Raw genomic sequence first — 8,002 nt, forward strand, 5'->3', positions numbered from 1 at the left:
ACAGAACTATATTATTCAGGTCACAAATATTTGATGAATCAGTGAGCAAATTCATGTAAACTGTAAAATGAGAGGCTGCAGAAGCGCTTCAGAGAAGATAGGGTCTTCTGGGTGGAAACCTAACAGGAGGATGCTGGCCTTTTACTAAGGATGAAGAAAAGGCTTGCCGGGAAGCCACACTTTATTTTGAATTTGTAATAGTCTTTCCTCTTGAGCTTTTCATATTAAGCTTAAACAAGTTGGAAATTTACAGCATGAAGCCTCAGGAAACTAGGTGGATTCCCTGTACTCTAGTCTATGAGCTCAGGGCCAGAAGTGTGTTTTATTGGATGCAAAATGTAAGAATAGAAGCAGCCTGCAAGGCAGGAGACTTCATTTCCAAACTTGCTTTCATGATTCATGTGAGATATTGTAGAATTTCTAGGTCACGAAATGTGTATGTATGTGTGTGTGTATATGTATAGGTGTATATATATATATATATATATATATATATATATATATAATGTGTGCATATACGTGTGTATGGATATATGCATATGTAGGTATACATATACGTATATATGTATGTATGTGTGTATATATACATATATATTGAGAATTCTATCTTACCTTCCTATCTCAAGTTAAATATCATACAAATATCCAAAAACTTGTTATAAAAATGAAGTCAACCAATTACATCCACAAGTTTTCCATGTACAGGTTCAATCAGTCAGGACTGACCATATTCAGGAAAAAGTTCCTCTGTACTCAAGACAAGCTGACTTTTTTTCTGACCGTCATTCACTCAACAATTCAGTATAACAAGTGTTACCTCACACCTCATATATACATGGTACACAGTGTTTTTAATATAGGACTATGAACAGGTTATATGCAAATACAGCATATGATTTGGGTTCTTGGTATTAGGCAGGTTCCAGAACCAATATTCATGGAATATCAACAGAAGACTATATAATCTGTGAATTGTGTATAAAATGAATCATTGTACTGAATGGTTTCTCAGGTTACTTCCAGATCTGACAAAAAAGCCTGGAGTTTTATCATAAAGGCTGCTCAAATCTCCATAATAGGACACAATTATGAAAGAATAGCATAGAGGTTTTCAGTTACGTAAGATTCATTTACCAACTTACTGAAGTAGGTAGACTGAGATTCTGATGATAAAACCCTCAAGGGACTGATACTTTTGAAAAGAACTAAAAGTGAATTATCCATCCTGTTATATAAGAACTGTGAAGATTCACCAGATGATTTCAACATTTGGAAGTAAAACATTTCCATAAACATTCTTGCTCCTAACTTCTCAGCATCCATTAACAAAAACTAATAACAGCTCAGATCCTCTTACCCTGGCTTCCAAGGAGGCTACAAAGAGCATTTCATCTTTTCTAACCAAGCTGTGCTTTCCTACAATGAGACACTATTGGATTTTTATAGTGGTATGTCTTTTATAAGCATTATATGAATTATACAAAATAACAGAGCGAATATGTTCAAAGGATATTATGCACATACATGGAAATATCGTAGTGAAACTTTATTGAATTTTACTGTTGAGTTCTAGCCAGTCCACATTCCTTACTACCCTAGCCTTCTGCAGAAAGCGAAAGTAGTGTATTTATCAGAGTGATGTGTTCAGTATGTGTTCTACTTCATTTTCTTAAGGAATGTGGGGAAGGAATTGCAGGAAGAGTGGGAGTACGGATTTGATCAAAATATGCTTGCATGAGTATTAAATAAATTACTTTAGAGAAGTATATTAAGTCTGGAAAACCTCAAGATTATCTGTGTAGTGTAATATAGTGACTTGACATATGTTTATGATATTATAATGTTTAACAAATGATTAATTCAGTTGGATGAAGCTTTTTGCTGTTTTGTTTGTTTGTTTGTTTTTCCCTTAACAAAGCAGACTCTTCTGCCTTTTTGCTTTCCTCTTGCAGCTTTTCTGGGGGAATCTATCCACTTAAACAAAACATGAGAAGCTAGAGAAACGTTGATAGGAGAAAGCAAAACTCATTCCTAACGCTGAGCTTACTCTCAATCAAAATCAACATCTCGGTTCCATCTGTTCTTCAGGATTTGTGAGAAGCAGAGGTGCCAGTTGGCCTGGAACATTCTGGAGTGAGATGAAAATCTCTTACTTGGAACCTAGATATTGTATGCTGTCAGCCAGCATGAGGTTTAGATATTTTATGGAAATGTTTGCCCAAAATAGCCTACAGTGGCTTGGGGGGAAAAGGATGATTTGTTTCATTCAATGAAGAGTTGGATCAGGGAGACTGTGGTGGGGGATTGCTTGAGCTCCTCTGTTTGGTTCCTTCTCCCTCGTGCACCTCCTTTCCTGTAGCTGATACAGAGCTCAGATGGGCTGCATCTATATTTACTACTTCCTTTGTCTGAATAAGAATCTGTAATTTCTTCATATTGGGCAAGGATGATTCACTGCCCCCCCCCCCCAGTATTGCTGCTAATTGGAGAATTACCTCACTGCAGACTTGTGCACAAACTATGGCTCAACTCAATATTGCAGCTGCATTAGGTCAGAGAAATGTTTATGGAGACAATACTGAAATCCCAGATTTTTAATTAAAAATATTTTTCTAAAAGCTCTTGATAGCAAAAAAGTGTTTCTTTAAACACAAAATTGAACAATTAAAGAAACTTAAGACTGTACTTAGTTAAAATATAGCCACTGTGTGACTATGTGGATAGGAATTTTACTGGGAGATGAATAGAAAACAACATAAAAATCCTCCTTTGTATTTACATTGCCAAGAAATTGTGTCCAGGGGAAAAGGTCCTATTTGGTGCTGAAATAATGCATGTAGCACAGAAAATCCAATATAAATACAAACATCAAGTAGTAAATCAATCAAAATGATAAGAACCACCTGAAATATTCTTTGAAATAACACCACAGCTGAATTTAGATAAAAGATGTATTTATGAGGGGCAAGCATCTGCATAGGCTACGATCCATCACAAGAGGAGGATTAAAGGTAAGTGCATAAATTGGTTAAGAAAGAAAACATATTTCAGAGAATGGTGTCCATCCATTTAATTTTAATTCCATGGGAAACTGTACTCTAGGCCACACCCTGTTTGCAGTCATCAGCCAACATGAATGGACAGAAGAGATGCATTCTGAGCAGGGGTGAAATTGGTTAGTCTGGTCCCATGAATTGTAGCCAGGCAATAGTAAGTAGAGGTTGAAAGTTTGCATTATCCTGGAATGTCTATTTTGTACTCTTGTTCCCCTAAACAGCACTGATCATTGAGAACTGAGAAAGAATTACTCATCCTGAATAGTTGAAAATCCCATCATCATGAGGCTAAGTGAGAGCAGAATAAAGAGAATGCTTTAATAAAATCAAGTGATAACTTATCTTGGCTCTATACTCTGCTCAAACAGAGACCACAAATCAGGAAGTGACTGCTCCTGTTGATCCTGGACTTAGCAAAAACATTCAGGGTGTGGTTATGAACAAATAGATTCTAATAGTGTATCTTGTAAATAAAACTTAAAAGGAACTAACTAAAAGACTGTGTCCAATTTGAGTAAGAATACTGAAAAATAATGTCATCGTGTATTTTTTTTTTCATGTTGATTACTGAGAACACACATACAATTCTTTGAATGTAGAGAAGTTGAGCTGGTGCCTACATAGAACATTCACTCTTTCATTCTAATGTCTTTGGTAGAGGAAAATCCTCTGCAAGATAACAAAAGAGAAACAGAAGCACAAACCCAGCCACAAAACTTTTGACCTACAATATGTACTGCCTGCAAGACATGCTAGGGTAAGAGTGGCATAGAACTCATGGGAATAGCCAACCAAGATCTGATTTGACTTAAGATCCACTCCATGAGACAGAACCCAACACTGGGTGGCCAAGAACCAGAGACTACATAGTACAGAGACCTAGGGTAAAGTCAAATACTGCTGATATGTATGTATGTATGTATGTATGTATGTATGTATGTATGTATATGTATTGATATACATATATATCAATAAAACAACTCCTAATAATATTCTGCTAAACTCATAGATCAGTTTCTTATCCAGTCATCATTAGAGAAGCTTCCTCCCACAGCAGATGAAAACAAATACAGAGACCCACTGCCAGACTTTATGCAGAGAGAGAGAGAGACCTTGGAACACACAGTTCCAAATTGAATGTCCCCATCAACACCCCACTCCCCAGCTCAGTAAACCCAGAAGAAGAGAAGGCAGAAAGATTTTAAGAGCCAGAAGGGATGGGGGATACCAGAACAAGCCCTTCTGAATCAACTGACCAAGGCTCATACAAACTCACAGAGACTGAAGAGGAAAGAACAGCCTACACTGGTCTGTATATTATAGCTGTAAGCTCAGTACCCTTATGGGACTACTGGGTGTGTGAATGAGTATGTATGTGTGATTCTTGTGCCTGCCCTTGGGGATCTGCACAGCCTGAATGTGATGACTTTTGTTTTATCATATCATATTTTATCAGCCATGTTTGGTTATTATCTCCTAGAAACCTATTCTTTTCCAATGAGAGACAGAGGAGTGGATCCTGAGGGGAGGAGAAATGGGGAGTCACTGGGAAGAGGAGAAGGAAGAGAAAGTGTAATTAAGGTACATTATATGAGAAAAGAATCTATTTTCAATAAACAACAAATTTTAATAATTCAACAAATAATCACTTTTTAAGATATCCATGTCTGGGTACATGGTCCTACCATGGTCAGGGTCTAAGCGGAAATCTTTTGGCTCCTGTTACCACACAGTGATGTGGGATTCCCCTCTGTATTCTGTGGATGCCATTGTTTAATAAAGGACTGCTTTGGACCTATAGCAGGACAAAACTTAGCTAGGCAGGGAAAACTAAACTGAATGCTAGCAGAAAGGAGGCTGAGTCAGAGAGAAGCCATGTAGCCCTGCAGGAGACAGAAGTGGGAACTTTAGCCAGTAAGCCACAGCCACCTGGCAATACACAGATTAATAGAAATGGGTTAAATTAATGTGTAAGAATTAGCCAATAAGAAGATAGAGCTAATGAGCCAAGCAGTGATTTAATTAATACAGTTTCTGTGTGATTACTTCTGGGCTGAGCAGCTGGGAATCAACAAGCCGCCTCCCTGCAACAACTGAGGGCCTTGCTGACAGGATCTATTCAGCCAACTGAGACCATATTTGTATGAAAGTACATGTTGCTGCCAAGGACACACTGATCTGGGAAGGCCTGTGCTGCCCCTTGGGGTCATGGAGACGTCCAGGCCCAGGCTGCTGCCTAGGGCATGTCTGGATCCATGACCCTGAAACAACCAGGGTCTGGAATCATGTTCACACCCCATGTTACCACCAAGGGCTCTGTGGATGCCCAGGGTTTGGTCAGCCAACTGAGACCATGTTGTTGTCCAAGACCATGTGCCACCAGGGTCATACTGATTTGGGTGACCTGTGCCACCAGGGCCATGATGACATGTGGGCCAGGGCTGCTGCTGAGGGCCATGTCTGGGTCTGTGGTCCTGCTGCAGCTGGGGTCTGTGTTGATGTCAATGGTCTGTGTTACCAGCAGGGATCATATGAACCAAGCATGTTGAAAATGAAGGGCTATGCTGAACTAGCTACACCCATCACTGGCCCTGCAATAGCTGGTTCTTCTCTTTGCTGAATACTTTAAGAGCAGAATTTCCTCCACCACCACCACTCGGGAAAGATGACCCCAACTCTCACCATGGGTTTGCACCATACCTGAGCAGCCCACAAGAGTTGACCCTGTTGTCAGGATGCAGTTGAGCAGCCCTGAGAGCATAAGAGCAGTAGAATTGCCCTGCCCCACCCCCTTGTCTGCCATGTGGCATGGATGAAGGAAAGATTCCCTCTCCCACACCACCTTCTGCCTCTTGCTACCAGCAGTGGGAGAGAGAGCTGGCCCTGGGATCACAAGAGTAGAAGAACTAGCTCTGCCCTTCACCAGCTGCAGTACACAGGAGAGTGGACCTGCGCCCTACCATGGCAGCACTTCAGAGCTTCCCCTGTTGTCCGGGATGCAGGTGAGCCAGCCCCAAGGGAGTAAGAGCAGGAAAGCTGACCCCACCCCCACCACCACCTTCTATGCCTCCTACAGCAATTGGAAAAGAGGACCCTGCACCTTTCCTGGGCAAGACAGTGGAACCAGCCCTGATGGTGTGAGTGTGAGTGAGCCCACCCAAAGGCCTGGGAGCAGGAGAACTGACCCCACTACTCCTTACTACAAACTGTGTAGGATGGGCTGGCTGAGGCAGTGCTGAAGAAATGACCAACCCAGCTGCCACTCAGTCCCAAAACCTGGGCTATGGGTTGACCGGCCGCAATAGCCACCTCTTCTACAAACTGTTAGAGTATGAGAAAGGGACAGACCTACAGATCCAAAACTGCAAGATCTCCATGACACAGGACAAGATATCCAAGAGGAACTGCAGGAAGATCCTGTTATCAGTGGTATAGCAGAGGGCAGAGGCTTTGAACCAGACCAGTGACTCAAGGCAATGAACACTTGCAAATGAAGGTGAAAGGACTGAGGTTGAATTATGTGACTCTCTGGGCCATACCAGAGCTTCCAGAATAAGAGTCTTTTCCTTCTCCTTCTTCCTTTCTCTACTCTCTCCTTCGTTCCTTCTTTCCTTCCTTCCTTCCTTCCTTCCTTCCTTCCTTCCTTTCTTCCTTCCTTCATTCTTTCCTTCCTTCCTTCCTTCCTTCCTCCCTCCCTCCCTCCCTCCCTCCCCCCCTCCCTTCCTTTCTTTCTTTTTTTTTTTGTTGTTGTTTCTATTGTTGTTTCACTTTTTTTTCTTGCTTTGTTTTGTTCAGCTGGTTTGGTTTTGGATTTTTCTTTTAAATATTGTTTTGTTTGGGGAGGAGGCTGCAAGAGTGGAGGGCAGGTGCAGGGGGACGGGAAGATGGGTAAGATCGGTATGCATGATGTGAAATCTGAAAAGAATCAATAAAAGTTAAAAAGAAGATACCCTTCAACTGACTGATAAATGGGTGACAAAAATGTGGTACATAGACACAAGGGAGTTTTGCTAAATGGCTGTTAACTTGACACAAGCTATAGACATCTGAGAAGAGGGAACCCCAATTGAAAAAAATGCCTCCATAGGACTGGGTTGTAGGCAAGCCTGTAGAGCAGTAGTTCTCAGCCTGTGGGCCGCGAACCTTTTAGGGTTGAATGACACTTTCACAGGGGTCGTATATCAGATATCCTGCATATCATACATTTATATTACAAATCATAACAGTAGTAAAATTACAATTATGAGGTAGCAATGAAATAATTTCATGGTTGGGGGTCACCACAACCTAAGGAACCATATTAAAGATTGAGGAAAAACTGCTATAAAGCATTTTTTTATTAATTTATTTATTTATTAAAGATTTCTGTCTCTTCCCCGCCACCGCCTCCCATATCCCTCCCCCTCCCCCAATCAACTCCCCCTCTCTCATCAGCCCTAAGAGCAGTCAGGGTTCCCTGCCCTGTGGGGAGGCCAAGGACCTCCCATCTCCTTCCAGGTCTATTAAGGTGAACATCCAAACAGCCTAGGCTCCCACAAAGCCAGTATGTGCAGTAGGATCAAAACCCAGTGCCATTGTTCTTGAGTTCTCAGCAGTCCTCATTGTCCACTATGTTCAGTGAGTCCGGTATTATCCCATGCTTTTTCAGACCCAGTCCAGCTGCCCTTGGTGAGTTCCCGAAAGAACATCCCCATTGTCTCAGTATGTGGGTGCACCCCTCATGGCCCTGAGTTCCTTGCTCGTGCTCTCTCTCCTTTTGCTCCTGGTTTGGACCTTGGGGTTGTAGTCTGGTGCTCCAATGTGGGACTCTGTCTGTGTCTCCTTTCATCACCTGATGAAGGTTAATATCCAGGAGGATGTCTATATGTTTTTCTTTGGGTTCACCTTCTTATTTAGCTTCTCTAGGATCATGAATTATAGGCTCAATGTCCTTTATTTATGGCTAG

The sequence above is a fragment of the Chionomys nivalis genome, chromosome 10 (genome assembly GCF_950005125.1).
Source record: "Chionomys nivalis chromosome 10, mChiNiv1.1, whole genome shotgun sequence".
Classification (NCBI taxonomy): domain Eukaryota; kingdom Metazoa; phylum Chordata; class Mammalia; order Rodentia; family Cricetidae; genus Chionomys; species Chionomys nivalis.